Here is a 14,434-nt window from a genome sequence, read left to right on the forward strand (position 1 = left end):
CCGCCCTGACGCGGCCGCTGATGCGGGAGGTGGGCGAGGCAGGCGAGCGAGCGAGCGGAGCATCATCGGCGGGCGGGCGGGCGGCTGGAGCAGCGGCGGCGGGGGTCGTGGCGGCCGGTGCATCTGTGGCTCGGCTCCTCGGGGTCTCGGCGGCCCCTTCCCCCCCCCCATGGCCTTCGGCTGAGAGCCGCCTCCTCCCGCGCCCGCGCCCGCGCCCTCCCCCCAGGATGCGGCCAGCGCGCGTCGAGGGCGGCGGAGGCGGAGAGCCCCGCGCGGCGGCTGCACCCCGAGACCCGGCCGGCGAGCGCGGAGCCCAGAAACGGCGGCGGCGGCGGCGCGGCGGCTCTTTCTTCTCCTCCTCCTCCTCCTCTTCTTCATCTTCCTCTTCCTCCTGCTAAGGCCGGTAAGCATCCCCCGATTGGGTGGGTGGGCGAGCGAGCGAGCGAGCGAGGGACCCCCGACTCTCCCCGGCGCTGGCATCGCGCTTCGCATCCCTGGTCCTCTCCATCTCTGCTTCTCTCCCCCCGCCTCTCTCCGCAAATCCGCATCTCTCCTGCTTCTCGAAGGCTGGACCCCCCCCTCCCTTCCCCCTCCATCCATCCATCCATCCATCCATCCATCCATCCATCCATCCATCCCCAGCTCCGAAATCCCCCCTGGCCTGGAGCCATTGGGGAGGGGGGAAGGGGAGGGGAGGGGAGGGGGCCAAGGCCCCAAGTGCTCCTTCCACGCGCCGCCCTCCCCCACTCCCCAAATCAGGGCAGCCCTTCCCTCGCCCTCCCCCCCACCTCATCCCACACCATCGTTCCCAACCGAGGAAAGTCTGCTCCCCCTCTCTTCCCCCCCCCCGGTAGATTTCCCTGCGGGCAGGTGGTTTTCCTGAAATCCTGAAGCCCACCCACCCACCCTCCTTTCCCTCCTGCAATGATGGCTCCTTCCCTCCATCCCTTTCGGATGCTCCCCCACCCCCACCCCGCTTTTCCAGTTCACCCAGCTGCCGGTTTGTTCCGTCCATTTTGCTGCACCTCCCGCGCGGACACCTGGGCAGCTGTCCGGCTCCTCTCCCATCCTTGGGGGCCCCCTCCCCACTCTCGCACCCGGAGCCAGCTTTGTCCCCGTCCCCTGTTCCCCCCCCCCACTTTGGGTTCCCTGGAGGCTGAACGTGGCTTGGGGAGGGGGGCGCAGTGAGTGAGGTGCTGACACATACAACACTCTGCCTGGCAAAGCGAACCCCCCCCTCTTTTCACTCCCTGGCGGTGGGGAAGGGGGCAGAGCGAAGGAGGGGATTTTGGGGGGCAGAGGGATGTGGGGGAAAGAGCAGCTGTGATCAAAGACAGGGAGGCAGAGGGAAGGGGAGGGCAGAGCTGGTGGGGGGGGGAGAGATGGCTGGCTTGGGGGGGGAGTCAGTAGCAGCAAGGCCTGTTGTGTGTGTGTGTGTGTTGGGGGCTTCTGGAGCCCCAAAAGAGCAGGTGGGGTTTGTGGGGATGCTACAAGAGGTGGGGGGAATCTGGAAACACCCCCCTGCCCATCTCTAGATGGGGTTTGCTATTCCTGGAAAGATGGGGGAGGGGCAGGTGTGGGGAGAGGGGTCAGAGGCAGAGAAGGAGTCTCCCCCCCCATGATGAGGAAGCCCTTGGCACTGGGGAGGGGGCTCCTCTTAATCCTGTCCAAAGATGACCCCCCCCCTCCTTCCCCAGGCCTCTTTTGCCCCTAGGAAAGAGGATTAGACTGTTTCATGCTTTCTTGGGTGCAAAATCTCGGATTGGGCCCTTGGGGGTGGGGGGCAAAGCAGACAGAAAATCCCCCTCCCCACTTTTAAGAGATTCTAGCTTGGGTGGGGGGCAGAAAGACTAAGTGGGGATGTGGAGGGGGAATCCCTCCCCCCCATTGTGTCCTGATTGTAGAAACTAATGGACTTCATTCTCAAGCTCAATTTTAGTTGGGGGGGGGAGCGCGGCCCATTTACAAGGACTCCTGGCTCTGGGAACCGGTGGTGGTCCTGGGTTCAAGGCCTGCCAAGTATAAAGAATTGAATCCATTCCCCTTCAGAAACGCTTCTGGGATCCTTCTCTAGAAATTGTGAGGAAATTGGGGGGGGGGAATGTCCCCAAATTGAAAGGGCCAAGCCACCCTGGAGATCAGACCCTCTTTCTGTCTGGGGAGGGGGCTTCGGAGCCTTCAGCTTCTCTTATCTCCCCCCCCCCACACACACACCTCCTCCTCTCTTCCAGGCCTCAAGGAAGTCTAATTGAGCACATGTTCCAAAAATGGGACTTGCAAAAAAAAAAAATGATAATAAATTTTGTTTTGTGATCGGGTGAGTTGCAGGGTGTGGACTCCGAAATTTAACGGATGGGGAAATAAATAAAAATAAATAAATAACAAGCATAGGTCAATAAAGGGGGTTCAGTGTGTGCGGGGTGGACCCCCGAAACGGGCTGATGAAGGAAACGGGGCCAAGGTTTTTGGGCCGGATGGAGCGCTCTGGATTTCTGGTTCCTGACCATGTGCTATTTGGGGCCTGGTCCATTGGAGAGGAACCCCCCCCCCACTCTCCCACCAGGCCCAGGCCTTTCCAGCCAGCCTGGCTGGGGGATGCTGGGATTTGTGGTCCCCAACCCATCTGGAAGCAGCAGTTTCTCACAAGGGAGGAGGGGGAAACAGGTGGAGGGGGGCCCTGAGACCCCCCTCCCAGTCTGTACTCATGTGGTTTGAATTGGGGTGGCCCTTTAAGCCAAGGAAGCTTCGGTTCCCCCCCCTTCCTCCACCGGTGTTCCCCCAACCCCACCAAGTCGATTGAATAAAATAAGGGGGGTGGGCTATTTGAGCATAGCCTGAGTAGACATTTATGGGCAATGTTTCCCCCCCCCAAAAAAACCCCCTCTTGAGGCAGAGGGAAGAGCGAATAATAGGGAAGTTGGCAGGGCTTATGGGCTGTGTAGTAGCCCCCCCAGGCCTGGAGGAGGCCTGCCTCTTTTTGATTTAAGACTGCAAAAGGATGTTTTTTGGGGTGGGGGCTTAAAAAAGGGGGGAAGGGGGCTCTGATCCCAAAGCTTTGCAGCCCAGATTCTAAGTGCTTCATTGGTGAAGGGTCTTTTATCTGTACTTGGCCTCTGGAGGCCTCCAGAATTTGGAGGGGGGGGGAAGGGAGCTGTGGTAGAGAGAGTAGGGGGCTTTGATTTCTGGGCAGGGGGCAGTGCTGTGAGCAGCCCCACCGGCTGGGAAGCTCAGACATTCTGGAAAGAGGGGAACCCCCCCCTTCCCCTCCTTCCCCGCACCTTCCGGCCCCGGTGTTGAGGGTAGTCTTATCTGCTCCTGACTGGGACTGATGGGGTGGGGAAGGCTGCCCCCCTACCCAAAGCCTGGCCCTTGACTGGCTGTTGCTAAGAGAGCCGTCAGCTGGGAAGCAGCGGGGAGGGGGAGAAAGGAAGGGCGGAAGGCAGGCAGGCAGCCCCCTCCCCTCCCCTACCCTCCCAGGCCCGCTCCGCACCCTCCCGATCTGCCGGGGCTCCAAGTCGCAAAACGGGAGCAAGGCACATCTGGAGGGGTAAGGGGGAGGGGGTTGATGGAGATTGGGGCGGGGGGGGAGAGGGAGAGGGAGGGAGGGATGCCTGGAAGGAAAGGGAAGGGGGAAGGGGAGGGGTCTTTGTGCCAGGCACGATTCCTGCAGCCAGCAGAACCCGGAGCCATCCCTGGCTCTCTCCCCCCCCACCCCCACGGGCCTGCGGGTGGGGACCCTCTTCTGTTCCTTCCCCAAAATTGTGGGGGGGGGGGGGTCGGAGGACTGAGCAGAAACCGCACTGCCCCTTTCTCTCCCCCTCCCCCTCTTTGTAAGCCTTGGGGACCCCCAGCATCGTGAACGGCTCTGCGGGGGGTGGGGGGAGAAGGAGGGGTTCCGCCCCAGCCTCCGAGGCGGGAAGAGCAGAGCAAGAGGGGCGGCTGGTTCGGCTTGCATCCCACCCCCCAACCCCCCAATGCCCAGATGTGCCGAGAGAGGAAGCTTTCCAGGCAGAGAGGGGGGGGGATTCAGGGCTCTCCCCCCCACCTCCCCAATTTCCCCCTGGCTCCATCCTACGGCCGCGTAGTAACACCGGGTGGGGGGGTGGGGGCTGGTAGGGCAGAGGAGGGGGCGGCAGAGGCTCGGGGGGGGGGAGGCGGTGGCAGATGGGTCTGGGGGTGCCTCTTGGCTCCTTTCCCAAGGAGGGGGGGGTCCGCGGGCCCTTGGGGGGGTGGGAGGCTGGCCCACCCCGCTTGCCTTCCTTTTGACGTCCCTCCCTACGTGGGTACGTGTCGTGTGTGAGTATATGTGTGTGTGCGCGCGTGTGGATGCGTGGCGCGTGTTCACGACGTGAGTGTCCCTGCAGTGAGCTCGTGTGTGCCGGGTAAAAGCCAACATCCCCGGATTGGCAGCCCCCGAAACCCTAAAAAGTCCCAATGGGGCAGCTTGAAAGCTTTCCCCCCTCCCCCGTAGAGGGGGCTCCTGGCAGCGGCCCCCCCTCCCCCCCCAACGCTTTCATTTGTGGCACCCCAAAATCCAGTTTTATGGCCAATAAATATTTCCTCAAAGGCTTTTCCTTTTTGCTGTCTGGGGTGGTGGTTGTGGTGGGGGGGCTTGTATTTCCCCCACCCATCATCCCCAACTGGCTGGCTGGCCGGGGAAGGGGAGGAGGAAGGGCAGGCAAAGAGAGGCAAGCCAGCCCATCTGGAGGGCGCCAGGTTGGAGAAGGCTCCGGCCGGTCCCAGCCGAGGACTTTTCTCTTCCCCCAACCTGGCGCCCTCTTGGTGGTCTGGAGTTCATCTGGAGGGGATTCCTGACTCTTCTGGGGGCTTCCCTGCAGGCATCACTAGGTAAGACTGTTGCCTCCTCCTCTTCCTCTTCCTCCTCCTCTTTTTTGTCCTTTTTCTCTTCTTCCTCCTTCTCTTTGCCCTCCTCTTCCTCCTCGTCCTCTTCCTCCTTCTCTTTCTCTTTCTTGTCCTCTTCTTCCTCCTTTTCCTCTTCTTCCTCTTCCTCCTCCTCCTCTTTGTCCTTTTTCTCTTCTTCCTCCTTCTCTTTGCCCTCCTCTTCCTCCTCGTCCTCTTCCTCCTTCTCTTTCTCTTCCTTGTCCTCTTCTTCCTCCTTTTCCTCTTCTTCCTCTTCCTCCTCCTCCTCTTTGTCCTTTTTCTCTTCTTCTCTTTGCCCGCCTCCTCCTCCTTTTCCTTTCTCCTTCTCTTTCTCTTTGTCCCCCTCTTCTTCCTTTTCCTCTTCCTCCTCTTCCATCTCTAGGAGAGCCCAGATCCACCCCTCCACCTTCTCCCCCAGGACTGAAACCCCCCCCCTCCCCAACCCCCCCCCCGTTGTCTCCCAGCGACCCCAACTGGACCCGTCTTGGGAGGGGCTCCTTCCCTTGGCAGCCCCCTCCCACCTGTTTCCCCAGCAGGCCGGAGAGGTTCAGGTGGAGGATGCGGGATCCGGGCCTCTCTGGATGCCCGCTCTGGCCCTCTGCCCGCTTCAGAGCCGGTGGCTGCCCAACTCTGGCAGGCATCCAGCATGGCTCTTTCTATTGAGGCTCCTGCTTCCGCCTGGAGCCCCCTCCTCCCTCGCGGCCAGCTGCACGGAGAGGCAGCCAGCCGCTGGAAACCCCCCTCCCCACAAGCAGGAAGACCGAGGGCTGGGGGGAAAGCGTGCCCCTTGCGGGAGCTTCATCCCTGGAGGCTTTCAAAAAGAAGAGACCGGACTGCCATCTGTCAGAAATGGGGTAGGGTCTCCTGCTTGGGAAGGGGGGGGGTTGGACTAGATGACCTCGAAGATCCCTTCCAATTCTTATTCTCAACCAAAGGATGGCTTGCTTTGGTTCACACAACCTTCCTGAAAGCAGGTCAGGTCCTAATTTAGCATAGGGGGGGTCAGTTTGGGGACGTCGACTCCCAAGTTAAAAAAACAAAACAAAAACAGGCAGTCCTCGGTTTACGACCACATTTCCATCGTTAAGGGAGAGATCGGTGAAGTGAGGTTTGCCTCGTTTTACGCCCTTTCGTGCCAAAAGCTGTTGAGTGAAACCCTGCGGTGATTTTAAGTTAGGAAGACGGTCGTTAAGTGAATCCGGCTTCCCTGCCGACCAAAGGGATCACGTGACACATTTATTATTTATTTGATTCATTTTATTTGTATACCGCCCTTCTCCAGCAGGACTCAGGGCGGTGAACAGCCAAGGTAAAAACATAGCATACAAAATTTAAAACAATTTAAAAAGATATTAAATAGTTTCGGCCCACAATTCGGCCCCCGGGGATGCTGCGACCGTCATAAATTGGGATTTTAAATTTTATGGATTTGGGGTTTTAAATTGGGTAGCCAGTGATTTAACTCTTTTTAATTATCTTAACTTTTGCTTTTGCATGTTTTTTAATTTTGGCTGTTCACCACCCTGAGTCCCTTCTGGGAGAAGGGCGGTATACAAATTAAATTAATAAATAAATAATAAATAAATAAATATGACTCGGTTGCCAAGGGTCTTTCTGAATTTTGTTCCTGTGGCCCTAAGGGTCGTAAGAGTGAAAAACGGTCCTAAGTCACTTTTTTCCAGTGCCGTCGTAACTTCGAACGGTCACTAAACGAACTGTTGAGGGCTATCTGCATTTTGCAGACCTGCGTTCCTCCATCTCTGTAAGACGGGTGGACTTCAACTCCCAGAATTCCCCAGCCAACTGCTACACCTCTCTTTTTTTTTTTTCCCCCCCTACCATTTCCTGGAGCGGAGCGATTGCAGAGGAAGGGATTCTAAGAGAGTGGGTATCTACATGAAAAGGAATGCATTTGTGCCAAGGAATTCCGGGAGTCGAAGTCCCACCCGTCGTACAGTTCCCAAGGCTGGAAAACGCAGGTGTAAAACACGCAAAGGATGAATGTGAGAACCCGCGGAGTGTCTGATATGGACCTCGGGAAGACACCTGACACTCGACACATCCCCACATCCTGCTGCATGGTGATGTCACAAGCGATGATGTCATCGTGACGGCCACACACCGGCTGCTCCTTCTTCCCATCCTTTGCAGAAACCTAAGTTTGTGTGTTTGTGTGTTTGCGTATGTGTGTGTGTGGTTGCCCAGATGTCAAGGACCCCCAAATCAAGCCGCCTCCCCCAAATCAAGCCCCCTCCCATCCTAAAATTTCCCAAGGGCTCTGGCTTTCCGCACCCTTCACTGAGTCCTGGTGGCTTAGTTGACCTCAGTTTAGTTGTAGTTGCTAAACCATGGTTGGTGGTGTACGTGAGAGCCCAGAATGATGGTTTCCGGAGTCAACAAGCACTCAGAACAATGCGGGAAATCAGATCCCCGATTTCGGATCAACCTTGCGAGGCCGGGAAAGCAGAAGGAATAAATAGCAAGGCAGATCTGCTTTCTGGCAGGTCTGACTATCAAACGATCAAAGCGGATTTTCTGAATTGCGATTAGCTGCCAAGCTGTGCAGCTAATCCTCGTTTTACAGCCGTCCGCTTAGTGACCGAGGTTACCGCAGCACTGAAACGGGAGCCTTATTATGACCGTTATTCAAACTTACGACCTTCCGACGAGCAAAGTCAGTGAAAGAAGCCAGATTCGCTTAACGAATCCCTGTGGTGAGAAAGGTCGTAAAACGAGGACTCTAGTGTCGGTCCCCTCAAGATGCCATTTGGACGGGGGCATCCTCTTCGGCCCCCCCAAACCCCCCCTCCCCATCGATGCCTTTTAAAAATTCCTGGCTCAACTCCAAGAAACAACTAGACATCAAACGAGTGAAATTTCTTGTCATTTTGGCGTTGGGAGAAAGCAACATTATTCCTCCGCCGAGCTCCGGCTGGGGAACCATGGGACTTGTAGTCCAGCTTCAGGGGAGGAGATGTGGGCCCCCTCATAACCTTAAAAGGGGAGCAGACAGGCTGTTGTTGAAACGCCACAAATCCAGAGAAATGCACTGTAAGGTTTAGACTTTAGAGTGTTCTTACATTTCTCTGGCTCGAAAGCAGAGATTTGCAACCTCAGCGAGTTTTAAGATTTATGGACTTCCACTCCCAGAATTCCCCAGCCAGCATCTCTGGTGAGGACGTCCACGTGTCTTAAAGCATGCTGGCTGGGGAATTCTGGGAGTGGAAGTCCATCTGTCAAAGCAGGCTGGCTGGGGAATTCTGGGAGTGGAAGTCCACCCATTTAAAGCAGGCTGGCTGGGGAATTCTGGGAGTTGAAGTCCACCCATCTTAAAGCAGGCTGGCTGGGGAATTCTGGGAGTGGAAGTCCACCCATTTAAAGCATATGGCTGGGGAACTCTGGGAGTTGAAGTCCATCTGTCAAAGCAGGCTGGCTGGGGAATTCTGGGAGTGGAAGTCCATCTGTCAAAGCAGGCTGGCTGGGGAATTCTGGGAGTGGAAGTCCACCCATTTAAAGCATATGGCTGGGGAATTCTGGGAGTGGAAGTCCATCTGTCAAAGCAGGCTGGCTGGGGAATTCTGGGAGTGGAAGTCCATCTGTCAAAGCAGGCTGGCTGGGGAATTCTGGGAGTGGAAGTCCACCCATTTAAAGCATATGGCTGGGGAATTCTGGGAGTGGAAGTCCATCTGTCAAAGCAGGCTGGCTGGGGAATTCTGGGAGTGGAAGTCCACCCATTTAAAGCATATGGCTGGGGAATTCTGGGAGTTGGAAGTCCAGATGTCTTAAAGGTTGCTGGTGGAGTAAATCTGGGAAGTGAAACCCACATGTCTGAAAACAGCCCAGCTGGGGAATTCTGGGATTTGAAGTCCATTCGTCTTGAAGTTGCTAAGGTTGAGGAAGGAGCTCTAAAGGAGCAATAGACCAGGGAATAGAGTAGAAGAAAGCCGGAAGGGACCTTGGAGGTCTTCTGGTCCACCCCCCTGCTCAAGCAGGAGAACCTATGCCATCTCAGGCAAGTGACTGTCCAGACTCTTCTTAAGCCCCCCCGCCACCCCAGGGAGGGAGCGCCCACAATTTCTGGAAAGAGAGAGGCAGAGTCCTAGAGAGGCCCCGTAAAACTCTTCATCTTGCTGGCTTCTTTCATTTTCCCTTTGGCTCACGCCCTCCAGCGGGTTGGAGGATGGAGGAATGCAAATTTGGGCACGTGGATCAGCTCTGGATTTTGTCTGAGCTGGCATTGACCTCGATCCAGATATTGCAGAATAAGTGGCCTCGGTGGGAAGGAACGTGGCATCTTCTGGGCCTCCATCGAAGCAGGCCGAGGAGGACCAAGCAGCCTCCGTTGGCCTTGGTGCTGCTGGGAGTCTTGGCCAGTGCCTGGCACACTTGGCCAGCCGTGCGATGCCAACCCAGCCAGGATCCACCCAGTGCTGCCAATAGAATTGTGTCGAGGAAGAGAAAAATCAGCCGTTGCAGAGAGCTGACTTTCAGAGTATTCAAGGCGCTAGTCCATAGTGGCCCCAGATGCAACTGCAGGGAGTCCCCCGACTTGCCACTCTTCATTTAGTGACAACAGTGCTGGAAAAAAATGACTTATGACCGATCCTCGCACTTACGACAATCATAGTGTGTCCCGTCCCCCCCCCCCTCCACAGTCGTGTGATCAAAATGCTTGGGGTCTGACTCGTATTTATGACGAGGGTCACACGATCCCCTTTTGCGACCTGCTGACGAGCCAAGATAACCATCCGGGCGGCTAACTTAACACCTGTCTCGATTCACTTAACAACGGTGGCAAGAGAGGCTATCAAATGAGGCCCAACTCACTTCACAAAGCTCTCACTTAGCAGCAGAAATTTGGGGCTCCGTTGTGGCGGTCGTACTTCGAGGCCGACCTGTATACATTTAACAGCTGCAGTGATTCGCTTAGTAACCGTGTGGGAAAAGGTCATAAGATTGGGCGCGGCTCCCTTAACAACCTTCTTGCTGTGCAACTGAAATTCTGGGCTTAATGCTGGTCGTAAATTGAGGACTATGCATGTTTTAGGAGAAAAATCATTCATGCATGCTCAGAGGTCATCGGCACGTGGGAAAAATGATTTCATTGTTCAAAAAAGGCAAATTCCACCATTCTCCCTCTGTGTATAATGATGTCACGGATGGGGGTGATGTCACTTTCCCCTCCCCTGCAGATCCATGCAGCTCAGCAGGAAACCCCCCCCCCCAAAAGTCCTAACAGGACCCCTGGAACCTGGGAAGATCTTCCCACTCTTTGGAATGGTTTTGAGTCACCTTTATCAGTTGTGTTGTGTGTTGGTTGTGATACAGAGATGCAGAATTGGCCGTCTGATGCTTAAGAATGGGAAAAAATAAGGTTTTGATGGGATTAGAAAGAGTTACATTTTCAAACCTGGCCCTTTAAGATGGGCGGACTTCAACTCCCAGAATTCTCCAGCCAGCTTGCTGGCTGAGGAATTCTGGGAGTTGAAGTCCGCCCATCTTAAAGCGGCCAAGTTTGAAAAACACCAGTGTGGAATTAAGACAGAGGTTTTCTTCTTTGGCATAAAGGCATATCCCCTGTCTTGCTAAACCACAACTCCCAGCAATCCCTGCCAGCCTGACCCTGAAGGATGCTGGGAGTTGCAGTTTAGAGAGCTGGTCAGGTTTGAAGTCAATAGACAATCTGCTGCATTCGTCCATTCCGGTTTTAACCCTGCGGACGGGGGATGATGAGTGTTGAAATCCTGCCTACTGGGTAGGGGGATGCTCTTCTCTCCTGTAGACCTTGCAAAGTCTCTAGATGGGTTGCTATGCCGGCTTAGTTGGCCACGTTGTGGTCCTGAATGGGGTGACCATGGTTGATGTGTTGAGACTTTGATGACTCTGGTTGAAGTGTTTGAGGCTTGGATGATCGTGGTTGATGTGTTTGAGCATTGGATGATCATAGTTGATGGGTGTGAGCATTGGGTGACCATAGTTGATGTGTTTGAGAGTTGGGTGATCGTGGTTGATGAGCCTTGGATGACTGTGGTTGATGTGTTTGAGCTTTGGATGACCATAGTTGATGGGTGTGAGCATTGGGTGACCATGGTTGATGTGGCTGAGCCTTGGATGACTGTGATTGATGTGTTTTAGCCTTGGATGACCGTGGTTGATGTGATTGAGCATTGGATGACCATGGTTGAAGTGTTTGAGCATTGGATGGCCATGGTTGATGTGTTTGAGCTTGGGGTGGCCATGGTTGATGTGTTTGAGCTTTGGATGACCATGGTTGATGTGTTTGAGCCTTGGGTGACTGTGATTGATGTGTTTGAACATTGGATGATCGTGGTTGATGTGTTTGAGCATTGGATGACCATGGTTGATGTGTGTGAGTCTTGGGTGGCCATGGTTGATGTGTTTGAGCGTTGGGTGGCCATGGTTGATGTGTTTGAGCTTTGGGTGACCATGGTTGATGTGTTTGAGCTTTGGGTGACCATGGTTGATGTGTTTGAGCATTGGATGACCATGGTTGATGTGTGTGAGTCTTGGGTGGCCATGGTTGATGTGTTTGAGCTTTGGGTGGCCATGGTTGATGTGTTTGAGCTTTGGGTGACCATGGTTGATGTGTTTTAGCTTTGGATGACCATGGTTGATGTGTGTGAGTCTTGGGTGGCCATGGTTGATGTGTTTGAGCTTTGGGTGGCCATGGTTGATGTGTTTGAGCTTTGGGTGATCATGGTTGATGTGTTTGAGCTTTGGGTGACCGTAGTTGATGTGTTTGAGAGTTGGGTGACCGTGGTTGATGTGTTTGAGCATTGGGTGACCATGGTTGATGTGGTTGAGCCTTGGATGACTGTGATTGATGTGTTTTAGCCTTGGATGACCGTGGTTGATGTGGTTGAGCATTGGATGACCATGGTTGATGTGTGTGAGTCTTGGGTGGCCATGGTTGATGTGTTTCAGCTTTGGGTGGCCATGGTTGATGTGTGTGAGTCTTAGGTGGCCATAGTTGATGTGTTTGAGCTTTGGATGACCGTAGTTGATGTGTTTGAGAGTTGGGTGACCATGGTTGATGTGTTTGAGCATTGGGTGACCATGGTTGATGTGGTTGAGCCTTGGATGACTGTGATTGATGTGTTTTAGCCTTGGATGACCGTGGTTGATGTGTTTGAGCATTGGATGACCATGGTTGATGTGTGTGAGTCTTGGGTGGCCATGGTTGATCTGTTTGAGCTTTGGGTGGTCATGGTTGATGTGTTTGAGCTTTGGGTGGCCATGGTTGATGTGTTTGAGCTTTGGGTGGCCATGGTTGATGTGTTTGAGCTTTGGATGACCATGGTTGATGTGTTTGAGAGTTGGGTGACTGTGGTTGATGTGTTTGAGCATTGGGTGACCATGGTTGATGTGGTTGAGCCTTGGATGACTGTGATTGATGTGTTTTAGCCTTGGATGACTGTGGTTGATGTGTTTGAGCATTGGATGACCATGGTTGATGTGTTTGAGCTTTGGGTGGCCATGGTTGATGTGTTTGAGCTTTGGGAGGCCATGGTTGATGTTTTTGAGCTTTGGGTGACCATGGTTGATGTGTGTGAGTCTTAGGTGGCCATGGTTGATCTGTTTGAGCTTTGGGTGACCATGGTTGATGTGTCTGAGCCTTGGATGACTGTTATTGATGTGTTTTAGCCTTGGATGATCATGGTTGATGTGTTTGAGCATTGTATGACCATGGTTGAAGTGTTTGAGCTTTGGGTGGCCATGGTTGATGTGTTTGAGCTTTGGGTGGCCATGGTTGATGTGTTTGAGCTTTGGGTGGCCATGGTTGATGTGTTTGAGAGTTGGGTGACTGTGGTTGATGTGTTTGAGCATTGGGTGACCATGGTTGATGTGGTTGAGCCTTGGATGACTGTGATTGATGTGTTTTAGCCTTGGATGACTGTGGTTGATGTGTTTGAGCATTGGATGACCATGGTTGATGTGTTTGAGCTTTGGGTGGCCATGGTTGATGTGTTTGAGCTTTGGGAGGCCATGGTTGATGTTTTTGAGCTTTGGGTGACCATGGTTGATGTGTGTGAGTCTTAGGTGGCCATGGTTGATCTGTTTGAGCTTTGGGTGACCATGGTTGATGTGTCTGAGCCTTGGATGACTGTTATTGATGTGTTTTAGCCTTGGATGATCATGGTTGATGTGTTTGAGGTTTGGGTGGCCATGGTTGATGTGTTTGAGCATTGGGTGGCCATGGTTGATGTGTTTGAGCTTTGGGTGGCCATGGTTGATGTGTTTGAGCTTTGGGTGGCCATGGTTGATGTGTTTGAGCTTTGGATGACCATGGTTGATGTGTTTGAGCCTTGGGTGACTGTGATTGATGTGTTTGAGCATTGGGTGACCATGGTTGATGTCTTTGATGAGTGATGTGTCAGTGAATCTTGAATGACCTTGGTGAAGTCTGTGTGCTTCTTTGAAGACCATGCATGGTTGTTGTGGGAACTTCAGAAGATCATGGATGATACATGCGTGAATCTTTTTACGCCATGGATGACGCATCTGTGAGTCTTGGAAGACCATGGATGGCGTGTGTGTATATCTCCTCTATCCACGGTGTCTTCCTATTCTTCCCCTTTCTCCCTTCTTCCTTCCCATTTCCTCTTAATTTTGCTTCATCCATCCATCCGTTAATCCATCCATTTCCCCCACCTCCCCGGGCTCTCCCATCTACGAAATCCCAAGGGTGGGTCGCTGCTTCCTTCGCCCCCCACCGCCCCCCCAGATCCCTTTCCCTGGCTGTCCAGGCATTGTGGGGAGGGCGTGGGGTTCTGGGCCCCCCTTCCCAGCCCCTCTCTCTGGGCTTTTGGATTCTCCCAGACACAATTTGGTAGTAATTACACGTTCCTGCTTCTAATTGCCACATTGTGAATGATAAACAAAAAAACTCCAATTTTATTTAATTAAAGACCTGGGAGAATCCACTGGGGGAAATTTTGTACGGTGAAGATGGGGAGCTGGGAGAGAATGGCACAGCCCTCCGCGGAGGAGCAGGAGGCCGGCCCAACCGGGGTGCTGACGCTAACCGGGACTCCTGCCCCTCCGTGGGTCTGGGCCGTCCCAGTCGGTGGGGTAGTCTTCGATTAACGTCCATTCGTTTACGTCCGTTCAGCCTCACTCTATGGCAACCAAGCCTCTCTGTAGACGTTCCTTTAGCAACCGTTCAAAGTTACAGTGGGTTTGGGGGGAAAAAGTGATTTATGACCAGTCCTCGTATATACGACCGTCGTAAGTGTGAACATTTAGACGCTTGGTGTGTGTTCAAGAACGGTTGCAGCGTTCCAGGGTCACGTGATCCCCAAAGGCTGACCTTCCCCGCCGGCTCCCAACATGCAGGGTCAGTCAGGGAAGCCAGATTCGTTTAACGACTATGTGATTCACTTAACAATGACAGCGCTTTGTTTTTTAAAAAAAAGGTTGTAATATGGGGCAAAACGTACTGAACAAAATCCCCTTGCTTAGCAACGGAAATCTGAGGCTCCATTGTGGTTGTTAAGGTGAGGCCTCCCTGTACTGCATGATTCGTTTAACA

General features: G+C 53.9%; 1 protein-coding gene across 3 annotated transcripts in view; it reads left to right on the forward strand.

Moving 5' to 3' along the window:
* Positions 1-31: 31 nt before the first annotated feature.
* NLGN2 (neuroligin 2) overlaps positions 32-14,434 on the forward strand; it is a 55,702-nt gene continuing 41,299 nt past the window's right edge. For 2 of the 3 annotated variants that reach the window (XM_034404688.3, XM_034404687.3), the window contains exon 1: positions 32-403. The gene's annotated coding sequence lies outside the window, so the exon portion shown is untranslated. The remainder of the gene's footprint in view (positions 404-14,434) is intronic. The other variant, XM_034404689.3, reaches the window with a different exon arrangement.

Source organism: Pantherophis guttatus, chromosome 4 (genome assembly GCF_059756535.1).
Source record: "Pantherophis guttatus breed Tessera chromosome 4, ASM5975653v1, whole genome shotgun sequence".
NCBI classification, from domain to species: Eukaryota; Metazoa; Chordata; class Lepidosauria; order Squamata; family Colubridae; genus Pantherophis; species Pantherophis guttatus.